The 19,774-nt window shown below is 48.0% G+C and overlaps 1 protein-coding gene across 2 annotated transcripts in view; it reads right to left on the bottom strand.

Annotated features, from left to right (window-relative positions):
* The window catches only part of LOC142560739 (uncharacterized), a 133,263-nt gene that overhangs the window by 112,451 nt on the left and 1,038 nt on the right, over positions 1-19,774 (bottom strand). The window lies entirely within an intron of this gene.

The raw sequence follows: 19,774 nt of genomic DNA, 5'->3' as shown, positions 1-19,774 counted from the left end.
AAACAAATAAAAACCCGACCGATAGTTTTGTCGGGTCAAAAATATATTTCTGCCACAGTCTAAGTTAAAAAAAAAAAGAAAAAGAAAGCCTTTCCGAACTCTCCAATGTCTCGCCTTACATCAGCATCCCGGCTTCACGCATACATCTAGCCTCGATAGTCTTTTAAAAAATATGCACGCCTGAGTACAGGTCGCGGAGAAATGAACATATAAAATTAAAGCGAATGCTACATTGAAGAAAGGAACAAAAAAAAAAAGTACAGACAAACGCAGTTCGGACGTGACAACGGCACAATTCTCTTTTGAACCCTTGAATTATTCATAAGGCGTGTCAAAAGCTGCATGACACACTCGAGAACGGCGAAGTCGATAGGGCCCAGCGCTTCGCGAAGTCTGCTGCATTAAGCGCTCGAACAAAGGCATAGTGTCAGTCGTGAATATAATGCTCGCCTAAGGCTTCAGAAAAGAAAAAAACAACAAAAACGAAGAAGAACAGAAGCTTCAGGAGGCCGAAACAACAACGCGTTTGGCAGTGGGGGAGTGCTCTGAATATCTCGTCCGCAGTGATGGACGCGAGCAGGTCGTGAACGTCTGATTACGCGCCGCATGCAGAGTTGAGACAATTCGGTGTCGCGAATGATGCAACAGCACGGACGACCGCCGCGCGGTTTGTTTGCGTACGTCCAACCGCAGGAGTTTTGAAGCGAGGCCCTAATTCTTTGCCTCTTCGTCCTACTTTGCGGGCGCTGTCATGCCGAGTAGACAAGTTGGGCCACTGGGTTTGGGAAACTATAGGCGTGTGACACTGGGTGCGCACCCATTTTTCGCATATATGCTCCACAGAGGGTATGCGCCACTCGCTATATATGTGCCCCAACGAACAAGCCGTACACGAGGAAAGGGAAGAATGTGGCATATTCCTACAGGGTTGGGAAGCGCAACCCGGGCGAAATACAAAAGGGAGTACACCATGACCGCGCATTGTAGAGATTGCTTATGCAAACCTTTGTATGAACAAACCGAAATATTGTATAAAAATATGAATAAAACGGAACCGCGAGATTGTGGAAGCCTACTTCATATGCATGTAAACTCAGGCGCATGCGTCAGCCAGACTTCTATCGCTCTGCAGGATAAAGAAGCTTTGAATGGCAAGATAGGCCAACACCCTTTCCCACTTGTAAGCGTCACTTCACACGTGTTTACATTTTCTGCATACTTTAGTCACTTGTTTGAAAAAATAAACCAGCTGTTAGTCTGCGCCCGTATCGTGTACTTAATTTTGTCCTTCGTCCGGGTCGCGCTGCCCACCCCTAGGAACATGTTCAATCACCAACTCGAGCAGCTTGCCGTGTTAATTAAGAATATGGCAACATGAAATATGAAGAAGTCGGCAATAGGGAAGTGAAGAGTTAGTCGGCAACGGAAGCAGCCGAGTGTAGACAAAGAAGTCAACAAAATGGGACCAGAGCGCGAATTAAACGGGGAGCGCTAAGCTACAGAGAGAGAGAGAGAAAGAGAGAGAGAGAGACTTTATACGAAAGAGCACACGAGAATAGGTCGTTCCTCCGTTGTGCAGTGACTTATCTGTAGTTCCTGGACTGAGGGGACAACCCACTGTGCTACAGATGACCCAAGCACAACATTGCATTGCATTACAGTCATTTTATAGTTACAGATGCGCAAATTTACATCCCATTTGTGAAATACTGTGCAAACACTCGCGTCACTAACGTTACGTTAGCATAACATTTGTTTTGACATTTGCGCCTACGCCAACTAGAGTTCCGCTTAACAGCACGATTCACGCATAAGCGTGGGATCCACGGAACCTTTACGAAAAAAAAAAAAAAAAAAAGAGGGCTACGGAAGCAGTAAAATGCAGGCGCATATTTACACTACATACTGTGCAATATACAAAGGACCGGCAATAAACCAAATCCATTCTAAATTTATCACGCCTCGCCGCGCAGGTCTCACTTCCAATGATTTTGATAACGCGCAGACACGTCAGAAAGCGTGACGAGGTTTTTGCATATCATAAAAGCTGACACTTACTTGTAAAACTATAAATCTCGTAACATTGTCCTGCAGCTTGAAACTATGAAGTAAGGCACGCTAGTCACACACGCAATGTGTGATCGCTTGACTCGGAAGTACAGACTAATCGTTTATGTCACGTCTCTCATACAATGACTGCGGGAATCTTTTTTTTTTTTCTTTTCAGCGAAGTTTTTTTCGCCTACCTCTCCTGTGCTTGGCATGGATGGTCCGCGCTCGGTTTCTAACCGAGTAAATCGAGGCGGTTCTCGAAATGTCTTTAATGTGGCTTGCGACGCGAGCCAACCATGCAGACAGTACATAATCCCGGTAACGCTATCGTGCTACGGTCGCCTAAGTGCAGGGTTGGGGCCTATAGCTTAATTCACTGCCCCCTTTTCCCGTGCCCCGGCGTAGGGTAGCAAGCCAGACGCACGTCTGGTTCACATCCCTGCCCTCTCCATTCCTTCCTTCCCTCCTCCTCTTCCTTTACGGGTTTGGTGTCGTCGTCTCGGCGCCAAACCCGGGAAGGGAGCCTCCCAGACAGCTGTGGTACGGGCAAACAATTGCCCAAATTGAAAATGAGATATACGCGCGCTTTACGTGTCTCTTAATTTGCGCAGCATTTAATTGAAACGATTCAAGAACACTTCGCTTAACGCAGATTCCAACACCTGCGTTGGATCTGCCGGAATGTTTTTCATTCATGTTCGTTGAACAATTTGCCAGCTTATTGTCCTACAGTATTCTTCACGTGCAAGACACGAATGCCTGATCGAAATTTCTCTCCCCCCTCATTAACTACGCGAGAAGCTCAAGCGGGGGTTCAAACGCGTAGGCCTACTCATCGCGTCCTTATTACCTACTCTGGCGTAACGGCTTTTCAGGAGACCAAGCCACAAGCAAGTGCGGCGCGCGCGCGCAGGCATGCAGCGCCGCTAACGCACGCGAGGTGGCGCTGCAATCGCATGCTGTGCGACCGAATCTAGCACGTAGCGCGCAGTCTTTAGAGATGATAGGCGAGGTGTGCACAAAGCCCTCGTACAGCGATTACCGAAGGCGCGCGGGTTAGAGGAAATTACCAGACGGCAGAACAGGAAAACAAATGGCGGCGAACATCCATTCCACGTCGGCACACACGTATAATACACAGGAAAAACGAGACCTGCGGATGGACGGCTGGCTGTAGAGAGGGGAAAAAAAAAAAAGAAAGCTACTGCTTTCACGAATGACGGCTTGGGAACGACGCCTGCACGGGAGAGGCTGTTTCGTTTTTTTTTCTTTCGTTATTTTGCAGAAGAACCACATTCCGACCGCAGCATCGCATTCACATTGGGAGAGACTCGACCGCAACTGCGTTTTCCTGTATTTTTTTGTTTGTTTTTTACATCGTTAATTAAACTACGGCTGCGGTACGACAAAACAACGCCGATTGTGGATTGCAGACGCGGTTCTCTGGTTGACCGCGGAACAGCCTTGGTTTCGTTCCACTTACGTTCCAAATGCGAGTGGAAAATAAAATAACAGAATATAAGGGATGGAGTTGCAAATATTTGAGCTTCTTACTTTTGTTTTTCTTATAGTGACGTAAAAATAAACATGTAATGAACGCGTGTTGCTATGTTCCAGTGAAATAAACCTTGTTGTCCGGAGCACACATATTAGTACGTATCATACGGAAGATTCCTTCCCACACCTGTTGGTGTAACCTTGAGTAAATATGTGGGACAGCAGACTGAGTCGCGTCTCCCCGAGACAGCGGTAACTGGAGATTGCTGGCAAAGCTCTTCGTCTAGCGGGGGACATAAAACAGCCCGGTCATGATGATTACGATGCTGATAACAAAGATAATATGCTTCATGGCACGCTGCTGGAAATTGCTAGAATAATAAAAAAAGGAAAACATGTGGGCGAAAAATGCCATTAGTTTCTCGAAATATGCTTGGTTTACGACGTTTACGGCACATCTTTGTATTAATGCGGAGAAAACAACAACTGACAGTATTTCCCGACTTCCTTCGAAACGAGAAACGAAACAACGGTTCAAGTTCGCACTTTTTTTGGGGATACCAAAATACGTAACCAACACAGCAACGCATCACGCAATGCAACAGCCAAGCACAGACCGTTTCTTCGTCTTCTTTTTTTCTTTCTTCCGCGAGGACCAGAGGCTTGCATGAACAGCTGGCTAACCGGCTAGAATAACTGGCTAAAAATACTAATAAAGTAAAAACAAAAACCTGAAATCTCTCGGTAGTGCATATACCCTAGTTGCGCCGTTTCAAAAAGAGCGCAACGTCAAGAGGGTAATGTTCTTTTTTTTTTTTCTTCGTCCGCATTTAGAAAGGCACTGATTGCCTCTAACGAGGTCGCAACGCGGCTTCAGGTGGAGGCGCCCGATCCTTTACACCGCGCCGATTTTAATGTTCTCGTCCTCCATCCCTGGTCCTCCCTGCGTGCCATCGCATACGTACGCAGTACATTCCTTCCACCCTCGACCACCAACGCAGCCGACGCAAACTGCGCGACCTTGGCATTCGGCACTGCGCAGGCACTGTCCGACGCAGCGCGTCTCCATCGTCGAACAGCGCGCCAGTTGGTTCTTCATTCTATGAGCGCGCGACATCCCCGCAGAGCGCCGTTACTTTTCTTTTTCTTTAAAAAAATTCGTTTGGATTCCCTTCCTCGTCAGCCAGAGCTCGGCGGCCGCGCAGGCGGCCCACGACGCTTAATATACGCCGCTTATCCTCACGGTAAAATGTGCGCCCGTTAGGAGGCCGGCGCCTTCTTTTTTTCTTTTTTTCTCTCCCCTTTACGATTATTGTTACGCTTGTCCACCTTTCCTTATTCTGTCTGATTCTCGGTTTATTTCACCATTTTCGAGTTTTTTTTTATCATTTACTCTTTCACTTGCTATTTTACTCGCTACTTGCCGCAGTGCCTTGACGGCTATGTGTGTGACGAGGTGGCGGGCTCGACTCCCGCGACCTCGTTTTGACTAAAGTGTAATGCAAGTATACGTTCCGCGCGTGCTATTTTGGCACGCGTTAGCGGACGAAATTTATTGGTGTTTTCCCCGGTGGCGTTTCTCACAGTTCAGGCTATACAGGTCTCGAGACATTCTTTATTCTTTCTTTCTTTCTTCCGCTCTCTCATGTTTTCATTTGTGCCTTCTTGCACGCCATACTAGGACTTCGTTAACCATAGCTCGCGTTCACTCTATGCTAATTCTTATTTCCAGCGCGGCCAGTCGGTGGCACCGTTCCAAAATGCGCGCATTTCTTGCTCTGTGCCAACTTGCCTTCCTCGCCTTCCTCCGCTGATTCTCTCTCTCTTTCTCTCTCTCTCTCTCTCGATCCCTTCAACAGGTCGCTCGCCGGACTGGAATTGAGGAGCACACAACGAACGGCAAAGGCGAATTTCCCACTATATGCCCACCTCCTTCACCCATCACTTCCCAAGCCAATAGGCACAGTGTCCACAACGTGGCGCGTAACACGCGTTTCCTGGCTCAGCGAAATTGCTTCCGGTGCATGCAGTCAGCATTAGCGTGGCCTTCGAGATTTTAGCTTCTGTTACTATGCATAGAGAGCAGTCGCTGGGGCGCGGATTTGAACACCACTTATTAAAGCCCGTCGACCACGCATGCAGCTTCGGCGTATACATGAGTTAGTTTTTCGCACGCTGTTGACGTCACCGCATTTTGCCTAACCTCGCAAGAATGCTTCGACAAAGAGGCCTGAATAGTAAAGCTCTAGCCAGCTGCTTTGCATAGGTAAAGCCGGATTTTAAGGATAAAAAAAAATGAAGAGGAAAGAATGACGACAATTGAACCAAAATGATAGAGCGCACAAACTCGCAAGTTTAAAGATGCTTTCACGCAGTGTCGTCAGGGCATCCGTTACAGCGCCCGCGAGAGACGCCCATAATAAGCCTCTGCAGCTGCAGTTCATCGAACACCACTGAGCCAAGGGCGTCATCTTTTGAACGTTTTACTGTTTCCTGCAAGCCGCTTCTATCTGTTCATACGCGACCATCGAATGTTGTGCAAAATCCGGCGGCAAAGGTTGCCAGCATTTCCCGTACAATGAAACAATTTGGACAACTTCAACCTCCGACGTTTCCGCAAGTCTGTGGGCTTCGGTGTTGAACTTGGCAGTGAATGCGTTTTGTTTCTTGACTGCGATCATTTTGCAGACCAGACACGTAGCTCAGTCCCCCCCCCCCCCAAAAAAAAAAAAAAAAAACAGAGAAAGAACCGTCTACAGGCTTTTTACGAACAGTCTGTACAAAATTTTTCTTTTTTTTCTTTTATTCGCGCGTATGACAGTGTTTTCATTGCACAGCGTATACTTGCACTTCCAAGAGATGCTAGTGCACATAGTACACTTCTGATTTTATTTTGTCTTGTTGATACTACTTTTTCTGTGAAATTAATGTGCAGCATACATGTGTGTGGAATGTGCATGCGCGTGTTATATGAGGAAAGAGGTAGCTTCAATTTCGCGCAACTGTGCGTCGGGACAGCCAGCTCTGATGTAGCCTATAGCTACCCGTTCCTCAACAGTTTTTTTTTTTTTTAAACAACGACTTGAGGTCAGCATTCGTCCACATCATGTGTACCTAAAGTGCCTCGAGGAAAGCATTATAGCAAATTATTCGGGTTGCTCTGGCGTTCGCCATTATTCCTTCTAAGGTTTAGAGTGTTCAAAGAATCACGCAACGCAACAAAATGAAGCGGGAAATGCCAAGTCAGCACTCAACTTAAAGTAACGCCAAAGAAAAAGATATTAAGCACAGCTAGATCGAAAGGATACAGTACAGGCTTCTGTAATAACGAAATTGGCCAGTCGTACCGAGAATAGAGCTCTTGCGAGCGAGAGAATTACGAAAATGGGAAAACGGAGTGGCGCAGTTTACTTTGGGAGTACACTGCAAACCGACTTCTTAAGAGCGTTTTCCGTCTATAACTGACACCCTTACACCTTTAAGGGTGCAAGTTATAGACCGATTTTGACCCTTAACGTCATTAAGGTTGAGTGAGAGAGAGGATAAAAATTATGAGTGCTGTTGTGCATAATCTTTATTCTCTCTCTCTCACCCTTAAGGACCTCTAAGGCCGTAAATCGGGTTACAATGCATGGTTCCTCTGACGCGACAAGTGCCTAAATCACGGTACCCGCCAGAGAGGGAGGGTCACGCGTGGAGATTATCGCGCCCGCTCGTCCGTTTTGGCGCGGCGTTCGACACCGAGGCGCAGCAGCGGGAGCTGCTGCGGCAGGTTTCTACGCAACAAAGTCATGCGTTCGCACGCAGCAAACGGCGGCGTACATACACCTGCATCTGTCAACCCGACTCGGGTTCGTATTTTCCTCTATACACGCCCCTTTAGGAACACCCCTCCCTACTCGAGTCGCGGCTATATAAAGCATCGTCGCATCTCTCTCTCTCCCACCCTTAACTGAGCGCACGGTTAAGTGCCAGTCCTAATCAAGAAACTTCTTTGTTTTCGAGCCTCGAACAACGCGCGTCTTTCACGCTTATAGCAAAACTGTTGGCAGTCAGCGCAGAAAAGTCGGCCATGGACGTTGGGGCCGAGCGAGCGGGGGGGGGGGGGGGCGGGACTGCCACAAACCCGAGGCTCTCACCCAGAGGGGGGGGGGGGTGCTGCCACAACCCGAGGCTCTCACCCATTTTTCGTGACACGGATATCTGCTCTTGTACACGCCGGTCCGATAAACGCAGTCGCACAACAACGGAGGGACGCTGCGACTGGGCCGAGAGGCGCGGCAAACACGCATACACGGCGCCCTCATGCGGTGCGCACGTGCAGCAGAGATCAGCGAGCGGTTGGTTTCTCGGTCGGGAAGGAAAAAAAAAAAAAAGAAAAACGAGCCGTTTTGTACACAGCGGTGCACGCTGTTCCGTCAATGATATTTTAGCCTTGAGACTCGACGACCTCTCGGCTGAGCTTACGGCTTCCCCGCTGAAACGCTTTCGTACTTAGTGTGTGTCTACATATATATATATATATATATATATATATATATATATATATATATATATATATATATATATATATATATATATATATATATATATATATATATATATATATATATATATATATATATATATATCGCCTTGCGGGTGAGGACGAAACAAGTGACAGTGGCACGTTTGGCGTCAAGTGCGTCCTGTCATTCCTTGTGTCCTCCTACGCAACGCGCTACGCGTCTACTTGCTCGTAATGGATTACAAACAAGCCAAAACTGCCACCTTACCATACACTTAGAAAGAAAGAAAAAGAAAGAAAGCTCACGCACCCGTAGTAACGTCCCATGTGATTGGCAGCGGAAGAAAGGAAGAAGGAAAGCTCATGCACAAGGCGTTCCGTGATTTGCAGCGGAAAATGAATGAATGAATGAATGAATGAATGAATGAATGAATCAGACAGACCGGCAGGAAAGACGCTGGACGAACAAAAGACAGTTCAGCAGGAAGTTGGTTCAGCGCCCTTGATGTCAATGAACCGATTTCTTTCTTTTATTTCACATGTTTGTTTTGCCACTGGAAATCACGGCATGTCAATCAATCAATCAGCCAACTGCAGCCCCACCTTTCAATCGCGGATACGTCGTGCACTTAATTGCAGCGGAAGGCTACAGAGCTAGCTGGGACATCTCGACCCGCTCGATACAGGCGAAGCTCGCCGTTTCTCGAAATCTGCTCCGTCTCGCAGTCGAACTATGGACAAGCGCCTCTGAGAAGCAGCCGCTCTGTGCCACCAATTGTCAATGGCGGTACACAAGAAAATCTGCGGTGCTGCCGCAGGCTGCAAGAAGACAGAAACGGACCCCTTCGTATACCATTCTAGTATAGAATACTATACTACACCTAGAATGGTATACTATACTATACTATACTTCGTTTATAGTATAGACCGGCCGGTAGACAGTACTTCTTTCCTCTCGTAAAACTCCCACGCCTAGGGAGTTTTCTCGCAGAACTCATCCAACGGCCCATGTTCAGTGTTTTTCGTGCACATCCTCGCGCGAATGATTAAGAACTGAGTATCAGTTCGGTCGCGCTGCACTTGCCGGATGCGTTGACAAAGGGAGGCGCGGCCGATGCATACCCACGTCGCCGAATGCCCGTCCAATCCGCTACGTACACAATGGGATGCATACGCAGCTGGGCGCGCTGCGTCAAGTGAAATGTACGTCTAAAGCGACCGATCAACAATACACACGCGCGCGTCGGCGCAGACGACGTTGCTACGGCGCATGCGCCGAGTGCCGGGCAACGTTAGCAACCACCGCAACGAACCTTCGTACAGCGCACACAGAGACTACAAGCGGCTTTCAGTGAAACACCTGCCCGCCTGAAGTGTGCCGTGTGTCAAAAGAGATATTGGGGGGTGAAAAGGCCACGCTGCCACACGAAAGGTGTACCGAGCGCGTCTGAAGGTTCTCGACCGACGGCGCCTTCTCATTGTCACCGGTTCTATACAGCGTCTTCGCCACCTGCTGCAGCTCACGCGCGTGCTGTAGAGATGAATCCGTGCCAGACATTGCAGCGATCGGTTAAGCTCGCGCGTAAGAGAAATGGCACGTGGCCTGGAGGTATACTGAAGCCCGTCCACGACGTTACGCGCCGGCAAGCTCAGAGCTCGAGTTCAAGGGGCTTCAGACTGTAGCGCGGCGACGGTAAGCGCTAGCGACGTGCTAACGCAACTGCTAACGTGATTACCGACGGAGGTTGGTGCCAATGTTTCAAAAGCGCTTGTGCTAAAGACACTGCGGCTTGCGCACCCTCGTACATGCTACACCCAGTTCGAAACAGGGGATGTCTCAGACTGGAACCAACGTTTCGACCAAGTGGAAATGTGTTCAACAAAACTTTGGTATCGGCTAATTTCTTCGTCGCTCGTCCTGCTCTACGGCTTTGTTGCAGAGGTAGCGCCCTGTGTGCGTGCGTGTGCGCGCGTGTGTACACACGCGTGATTGTGCACTTTTGTATTTGTCAGCGTGCCCACCACGTGCGTTGCCTTTAGAACAATAGATAGCTTTTTCGAGTAATGTCACACGACCGCGCTACAACACCTAAAACGTGACGTCAGCGCACCGCATTATCACTCGCACGTTGCTTTGCTTTCTTACGCGGTGACCACTTTTCACCGAATTAGCGCACTAACATGCATTCCTCAATTGGCGCGACAGCCTCCTGTCGTGCTGTCGCGTTTCTTATTTACGCAGTTCCTCGACGTGCTATATAATAGTGCCCCAAGACGGCGGCCACGATGACGTCAGTGCAAATCATCTCTAATGGTATCACCTGTAATGGTAGACCAACTAGCCCACCAATATCTTCTCAGCGGCTGTACACGTGTCCCTTCTATCTCCGTGTCTTTACTATGTTTTTTTTTTTTTATTCGCGCTGCCTGGCCTGCACTATCACCTCGTCTTAATCTACGCCTTGCCGAAACGTTGGCTGCATAGCGGCATTCCTCTCTCGGCCGCTGCTATTAACCTCAACGTCTACGCCTTCATTCGAGCCTCTCCCGGCTTTGAAACAACGTTCCAAGAATCACAAGTCGTTACCCTAGATAGCAGTCCGCTATCCCAAGAGTTCGTTTTGGTTCCGTGGCCTGACTAAAACAGCACAGCCGTGATTATACGAGCAGATGTAGCCTTTCTACAGGCCACTGGACTAGACACACGATTTTAGGGGCGCCGTAACGTAGATGGACTATAGTACGTATGCACCTCCGTCGCCTATCACCACCACCACCATCATCATCATTATCAATAATATACCCGCTCCACGCTTCTCAAATGCAAAGTGTAAGGCTAGAGCAAGGTCAGGCTAAATTGTTTGCCTTTCTGTAAATCAGCCTCTCTTTCTCTAACCTTATACTTGCCCTTACTGCCTTTTTTTCTTTTTTTTTTCACGGGAGCGCATGCGTCTGCGTTTTGCCCAGTTATAAATGTGCCTCCCTTATTTGTTTACTGATACCCTTTCCTTCGCGACCTGAAGAGATTTTAAAGCAGCTTTCCTCCGTTCTGATGGCGAGCCGCATTCCTTTCTGCTGGGACGAACACGAGCAAATTGAGCACGTTGTTTCCTTCTCTTTTTTATTCTTATCTCGAATGGAATGGCGCAAAGAGAAAGCTGTGGCGGTTTTGCACGCACTGCGGACTGTTTTATCTTTATCAAAATAAACAAAAAAATAAACGCACTTCTCGCGCGTGCTCGCAGTTCCAGGGCGCGATTAATTCAGAACCCCCGTGCCGTGCGCAAAACTGATACGCCTTGGCACCCACGACACGTAATAATAATAATAATAATATTTGGGGTTTTACGTGCCAAAACCACTTTCTGATTATGAGGCACGCCGTAGTGGAGGACTCCGGAAATTTTGACCACCTGGGATTCTTTAACGTGCACCTAAATCTAAGCACACGGGTGTTTTCGCATTTCGCCCCCATCGAAATGCGGCCGCCGTGGCCGGGATTCGATCCCGCGACCTCGTGCTCAGCAGCCCAAACCCACGACACGTAGACCAGCCGCTTGGACCAACAAGGACGAGCTAGAGTTCCCCACTAAAATTACTAGAGCTATATAGCTAGGGGTAACTTAAATTATGGGGTTTTACGTGCCAAAACCACTTTCTGATTATGAGGCACGCCGTAGTGGAGGACTCCGGAAACTTCGACCACCTGGGGTTCTTTAACGTGCACCTAAATCTAAGTACACGGGTGTTTTCGCATTTCGCCCTCATCGAAACGCGGCCGCCGTGGCCGCTATCGCCACGATCAATCAGCTACAATTGTAATTAATTAATTGCGCACTCGCAGCGAGACACGGCATTACAGTGTGGAAGTATGTTACAAATACACAGTGACAAAACTTCGCACGTATACAGACTAGTGAGATTAAAACGCCGTTACATGCGTATAGGTACGCCAGAGAAAGTATCCATTCCTATAAGGTGAAGTCACAAATCACACTACGGAGTGAAACACTTTGCAATATTTCGTAAGAAAAAAAAAAATGATTGGTAGCCCGTGGATTCTAACTTCACCCGATTTTAAAGTAGTGAGTGATAGTACGCGGACTACGTTTTACGGACCTTTGCTGGTTGAAATTTCGAAGCAGCGCTGTTTCGTCTAAACACAGTGTAGGCAATGTAGGAATCTATACGTACGTGCAATAATCGTTGAGAGTTGTTGCATTATGTAACGCAATATCTCGCTGAATATGATCAGCTTGCAAAGTCGCGGAGCCGTTCTTCACCAGAAGGACAAAGTTTGGGCAAATCAGGTACGCATATATATTGACACGTGTACTTGTCTTTATCGGGAGACACGTTTCGGCGCCTAACAAATGTTAACGCACAGCGCGGAACGCGCCTGCATGCATTCGAAGTTTCTGGAAAGTTATCGATGCTTCTATACGCCGCCTGTTGTCGCCGAACCTTACGTTATCTGATTTCATCGCGTGGCGCGAATGGTGTAGAACATTGTGGAAGACACGCTGGCCCAAGCGATTAGTCTGGAACATTCGACGACTGCTGTATAAAAGCCGACGCGATTTTCGATCAGATCGATCAGATTTCCGACGATCGCCGACAGTGTTCGCCGCTATCGTTGTGCTATACGTGTAGCCTGTTTTTGTGGGCACAGGTTCGCCCAATAAAAGTTAGTTTTGTCTTTCACAGTATTTGCTACTGTGTTCTTCAACGTCACCACCACGTGACAATACACTCGTCGTTCCCACGATGGCTGCAACCACCATGATTGCAGCTCCCGTAGACAATGTATATAGCACCAGAATTCTCTCGGAATTTTTTTTTTTTTCAGTATGAAACTCTCTTGTCTCCTATAGCGCCGGTGGTGTCTGCCCGTTTCAAAAATCAAACGAACCAAACAAACCAAACTAATCAAGTATAGCGACCTACACACCAACTATCCCAAATGATTGGCCCACTAAACGAATGACTGCAGCGCGAAATTTACACGGACGAAACAGGCATACTTAAACAGATATTTCGCTGATTCTCGGTGCTCTCTGTCTTAATTAAACGCGTCCCGGCCACTAGCTGGAGGCGCCACATTTTGGATCCATCATTTTTCGGCGCTGTAACTTTCAGTTCGCGTTCACTACAGACTGCGGAAGCGCGGGCGCGGTCCCAAAGGGGCTAGCAAATGGGCCACCAGTGTTATTTTCCTCGTCTTCTGGTTCTCGAGCTGTCTGGCAAGATGTCCTCGCACCCAGTAAGTGACGTCGTGTGAAAAGTGTACCGAGCAGTATATATACCAGTATATAGCTTATACTGGTATACATACTGGTACTTGTCACAGCATGTAGCCGCAGGGGGTGGAACAACGGACGCGTTGCTATTGGTCGTCACGGAGGCGTTCAACGTAGCGAAACTGGAACATGGACGCGGAGGAAGAACGGTACGCACACAGCCGCCAGAATTTCTCTTTCTTTCTTTCTTTTTCTTTCTTTCCTTCTTTCTTTCTTTCTTTCTCTCTTTTTGATTAAATACCTAGCGTACACTGGTCGCTCTTCGAACCTACGTGATTTGTCAATGTGACCGCTTGTGACGCTTCGGTGCGCGTCTGCACACGCGTGCTGTCAAGCTCTCCTCCCCATCACCTTCTTGTCCCCTTCCCCAGCTACAGGGCGGACCCAAGCCACGCGAACGCACGCAAAAAAAAAACTGCCGCGCGACTCGGGGCAATTATTGCGTGTATTCGCGGGTTTCTTTTACGCTCGGAGAAAAAAAAAAAAAACCTATGTAGCACGTACAGAGCAAACATAAAGCTGCATCGGGAGTTTTTCACGTTGCTCTATAGAACTTTCTCATTGAAACTTTTCATCGAACTATAATGTTTGAGAAATTGATTGATTAATTAAGAGTGATTACGTAATTATAGGCGGGATGAAAAAAAAAACAATCTGTGTATCTCCAAGTGACGGCAAACAGCACTATACCTTGTTTCTGTCCAGCTACGTGGAATTTGCATACTTTTCTTTTTTTTAATCTTGGTGCACGATAGTTGAGACACCCTGTATATGTTATGGTCACGCTATCTACGAGTCATAAAGAACCTTGGACCGCAGGGGCCTTTGTGGGCGCTGAATACAGCGCAAGCGCTTGCAACGTGAGTGCGGTTGCAACGGTACACTGCAACGGCTACGCAGTCGACTTCAGCCAGGTATGTACAACGCTCCGTTTCACGCCGTGACGACCCGCAGTTATCGGTGTTACGAGCGATGCACGTTCGAGGTACGACTCTCCAGGGCATGCATGGGAGATACCGGGTGCGGTACTGCCGTAGATTACGGGGCACAGTTGCACACGGCTCGCACGCCGAACTGTGACCCCGTACAAAAAAAAAAAAAAAAAAAGCAGAAAAAGGTAACGCGAGCTGCAGCACCTTTGGCCAGCGAGGAAAACCGAAAGCATGCAATAAAAAGGAAACGATCTGCGTGTACAAAGTCGCTCTGGTCTGCGGCGATAAGATCGCATGCACATACGCTCTTCTTGGTCGCGGACCCGTAGAGAAAACGCGAGATATATAGCCCGTTGAAGCCATAGAGTTTCCTAGCATGATCACTGTAGAGGGAACTCTGGTACTATAGTGTCTATATATATATATATATAATGGCGGTTTATCCGGAGTTGCTACTCTGGACGTTGACAACTTCCGCCATAGTGTCAGCTCTGATTGGCCGAGACGGTTGCTGTGGCTTCCCTGGTTGGCTCAAAATGCCGCCATTGCAGAGCTAGACAAGTTATGGCGGAACGTGGTGTTCCGAATGGCACTCCCGTACGGGAATGATAGGTAGTTATGTGGATTTGCCTAAACTTCCTCCTTCCTGTTCCAGACGGATTCGTCCACTTAGCAACTTCATCTTTCTATTACATAGTGGCGCGCCCTCGTCTTCGACGTTCTTCAGTTACACTTTGACGCGCTTCTACGATATGCCTGTGGACGCTTCGTTCCGCGTGCTCTTGTGTATAAACCGTGTGGCCTACAGTTTGCTGCAACCTGATCGATCGATCACTTATGTGCGCGCCTACGACAAGCCCTTTAGCTATGGCACCTCACTTCGGTCCGTGCATCTTTTCGAGCAGTACATTGGATTAAAACTTCTAATTGTAAAGATCTGCCATAACTACTCACGTGAGCAGAGGCTTACTGCCTCGCTGTGTTAAGATAGCTATGAGCTCTTGGAACATTAGAAAGGTATAAGGCGTAACAAATAACTCCGCAAGATTAGCACCTGATGCCGCAACTTGCGCAGAGATAAGAGAAATCCATGCATTACCCCCCCCCCCCCCCCCCCACCTCCCACCCACGACTTTAATGGTAGCTAAACGTTCCGACTAGTAATATTTTGTAAGAAAGTTTGTGATTGAACCATATCCTCCGAGACTACGCGGGGAGCATTATACTGGATTGATGCCAGCGGCCAAAGCTGCTGTCGTTCCACCGCGATTGTGCTCGGTCGCTATGGGGTTATGCTGCTCACGAGCACGAGGTCGCGGTGACCGTATTCAAATGGAGGCAGAATGCCGAAAACGTTCAAGCCGCTTTAACTGTGACTGTGAAATCCTTGGGTGGTCGAAATGAATCAGGAGCTACGGCATCCCTTATGATCCTTCCCTCATGATGCCTGTTGCTGCGGGACGTTGCATGAATTCCCTAATTTGATTTGCGTCATTCACTCTCCGCCCTTACCCCCAGAGTTCACCGGCAGAATGGACTGTTGTTACAAGCCTTTTTTCTTTTCTTTTTTCGGCCTCCCAGCAGCGACTGAAAGTATGCCTTGCTGGAAAGATGACAACGACACATGCACTTTCGTCGCAAGTTTGAGTGCACCTATCTAGCACCTGGTGTATACAAGTCACGTGGCCTGCATGCACGAAAGACATTCGGAGGTTTCGGTTGATCGACAACGAAGAGCCGCGCCACAAAGGACAGATGCCATGCACAGGCAGTGCGAGGCTTTGTTGATATTAGCGGCGGGTATGGCTATTGGACGTACCAGGTTTGCACCAGGAGAACGACGGGGAATTGAGCAACCCTGATGCCGTTTCGCAGCTGCCCGTGGCCAAATGACAAATATACTGCAGACACTTCCCGTTTCTGTTGCGCCGTCTGCTAGGTGCCACTGTCCGCCATTATCTGTTGACATGTGCGCGTCTGCCGAGTGCGAGTCAAAACGCTTCGCTATTTAAAGAGAGTGGCCGGCCAGTACGTGTTACCGACGGCGAGCTGCAGCGGCAGTAGACGCTGATGAGACGCGAAACTGCGCAGACATGGGATGTGTAAACGACGGGTCCATTGCGAGAAGCTTCAAATGCTTTAGATTCTGTAAGCACGCATCGTAAGTAATTTCTGCGCGATCACTGCCCATATTCTTGCTTTTGAATGTACTGTCTATTGCTAAGCTAATATCTTTTGATTTCTTAAAACTGTGCATTGTTTAACAAGAATGTGGCTCACCTACAAGTGACCTTGTATTGTAGTGACCAGATACTAGCCAGAAAGGATATTGGTTCAAATGTTCTTGTACGCACCTTCTTTTTGACACTGTAGAATGAAGCTCTGATTGATTGATTGAGGTCTAGTTAAAGGCGGACTACACAGGAATATTAAAAGGAGTCTAAAAGTAATTTAAACCAGTTCAGGCTAACAAAATATACCTTGAAAATTTAATCTTCGTTAATTTCGCGGTAATATATTGATTATTAGAAGAGCAAGTGAAGGTCAAAACTTCATTTTCTTTCAGTTCGCTCCAAAACTCGAGCATTGGCACGTCAGTGTGACGTCACGGGTTTCGAAGTATCTTTTCGTATTTCCTTTTTCTTTTTTTTTTTTTTTGGTATTACAAAGGGTAATCCACAGAAACAGATGAAATATTTTTCGCTCCTTAGTGTCCTTTGAAGTTGAGCTGCATTGGCGAATTTCGCTTCTGCGACCTCAAAAACGCAATTACCGTGGGAGTAAGCTTGGTAAGTAAGCAAAGACACAATAAAAGACAGCTGGTGACACCAGCGTGAAGTTCCCGCACCATGCCTCACAGCGATATCGTGGATTTTTTACCAGCGTCTACACTGGTCCAGGTAATTGTTCTTTTCGGTAAATACAGAAGTGCACCGTTTTCTGAAGGAACCAAATACTCGGCGCTGCAAGTTTCGAGAACTTCACGCGCTACAAGAAGGGCCAAACGCGAGGAAACACTTACGAAATCCATGACGTCACACTAACGCACGGACGCTGTGGTTTTGGGGCGAAATCCGAAAAAGGCACGTTCGGTGTACTTTATAAGTACAGCGTCATGTTCAGCCTAATTGATTATGCCCACTGCGGGACGAAAGTTTACCCCCAGCAATCTCCAATTACCCCTCTCTTGCGTTAGCTGAGTTCGATCTGCGCCGGCAACTTGCCTGACTAACCCCATCGCCACCACCCTGCCGCCCTCGAGTACGTTTCTTTTCCCTCGGCATCCACTAAACCGTCACTGGAACAGACCACTCCGCTGTATACACATTAGATGACCGGCCAAACTCTACTCTTTTTGTAACGTCCAACCATTGTTTCCCTCCAAATTATAGAAAACGAGGTTTTGAAAGAGCGCATTACGGGTATAAACTGACGTACGGTTGCTTCTGCCCGCCTATAAGGACGATGTTGTTCCCGTCTGCCTGAACGATGTAACACTTCCACATTAAGGAAAATTAGAACAACTGTCTCACCTTTATTTCTGGACACGAAGGATACAGTTACGCAATAAATTAAAGAAAAATGTTATTTGACAAAAGTTCAAGAATATAATGACGAATGGGCAAATTCGTTCGCTGAACTATCCACCACTGAAAACTCGCCGTGGAGCCACAAAAAACGCATTATACGATACACACTGCGCCAAGTTGCCCGCACGTAAATGAGAATGCTGAAGTGTCAAAGATCGTCGCAGCACACATGATACGTTTATCATTACAGGGTTAAAAGGACACGACAAAAAGAAAAAAAGAAAGAAACCGCAGGACACGCGGTGGACACGTGTCTCGTGGTTCCTTTGCATTCTCTCGCATTTAGAACAAGGCGAGATAGAGTAGCTATAACGACGGCGTATCAGAAGCTGCGCTGCGTTCGCAACCTTCAGCCGAACCACCGGCTGAGTTATCGGGAACGCCCCCCGGCGTAGCCATAGTTCATTCAGAACGAGGTCGCGCACGTCGAAAAAGAGAGGCGCGCCAAAGACACGGCCGAGAAGGACGCAACAAAATAAAGGTGCAGTGTGTGTGTGAACACAACGCGTAGATTTATTGAGACGCGTCCGTGAAAACAATTTTTGACGGGGCGGTCTGCGTTCGACCTACAGCAGAAGACAAGAGACTGAAAACCAGATAAGGGTGGGGAAAAAAAAAAAAAAAGGTACAGCGGATAACAGTTTGCGCTCATACGTCAGCAGACACATCGTCGTCGTTATGACTGCTGCATATACATTCAGCGCTGTCAAGTCGCTCGTGGGATTCCAGCTTGAAAAAAGGAGACAGCTTCAACTATGCTAATCTACGCCCTTTGTGTCTGGAGTGTGGCGAAAAGTAATAAATACCGGAAAAAAGAATTGTGTTAGGTCGAGCTCACGACGCTGCGCGAACGGTCAAGGCCGTTCCTTCGCTCCTACAGGCAGTGGCAAACGATGAAGCTCAAGATACGCGGTGAACTATTGCTTTAATTGGAGCGCATATCGCCATCAATACATTCCGACAGGTATTCCCATCTTCTGCAGAAGCTTGCAGGTAACAAGATAGAGGGGAAAAAAGAATAAAGAATAGACAGTATCCTTCAGCGTGGGCAAATACGCGCGCCATATTTTTCAGACTGAGACACCTCCGATTTGTCGCAGCAGTAAATAAATAAATCGGAAATTCGTAGAACGCTTTCGTGGCGCTTTCTCTCTCCCCTCGAATGAGCCAACACCTGTGACGGGTCTCGGCATCTTCCTGCTTCCCATGCAGGCAAGAATTCAGCAGCCAGAATGAATCAGAGGCGAATGATTCCTGCTGGCCTTCGCTTTGGCGAGTTTTTATTTCTCCCGCCAGACTTCCTGCTGTCTATCGGGAGACCCCGCGCATCGCATGAGGCCCACAGCCGCTATAGTTCAATGCCGCGAGCGAAGGTTTGGGCTGCAGTGCGAACAAACGCGACAGGCAGAGTTACACAGAGGTTAGCGCTGAGCGCCGAACGCAGAACGGTACCCTCAGCAGACCTGAAGCGCGAACGTTCGGAAAAACGTCTCCGCGCGTTCTGCATTAATGAAGTCCGGTTGCACAGCGCAGGCAAGTTTTCACTCCCCGAGCGAGTGAATTCTCTCTCAAACTATTCAATCCCCAACTGATAATGCCCTAGGGATTTGCGTATCTCACCAATCATGCGGTTTCTTTCAATGAATTAACCGACGCAGGGGACAGTTTTTTCTCGCCTTTTCAGCGTCAGCGTTCAGCAAGCATCGATCTGGTCACCAAAGGCACCAGGCCCGCATGGTTTCGCTCACACATTCCAGGCTCGGACTTGCCAGACCTAAAAGCACGCGATAAATAAGGTCCGACCCGCACCCACACACGTAGCGAACGTTAAACCGAAACTTGCGCTCGCTCTTTGAGACAGGTGCGTCTTTGGGGAAACAAGAAATATGACAGAGA

The sequence above is a fragment of the Dermacentor variabilis genome, chromosome 10 (genome assembly GCF_050947875.1).
Source record: "Dermacentor variabilis isolate Ectoservices chromosome 10, ASM5094787v1, whole genome shotgun sequence".
Taxonomy (NCBI): domain Eukaryota; kingdom Metazoa; phylum Arthropoda; class Arachnida; order Ixodida; family Ixodidae; genus Dermacentor; species Dermacentor variabilis.
The sequence above is the reverse complement of the archived record's forward strand: the minus strand, read 5'-3'. Positions and strand labels throughout refer to the sequence as shown.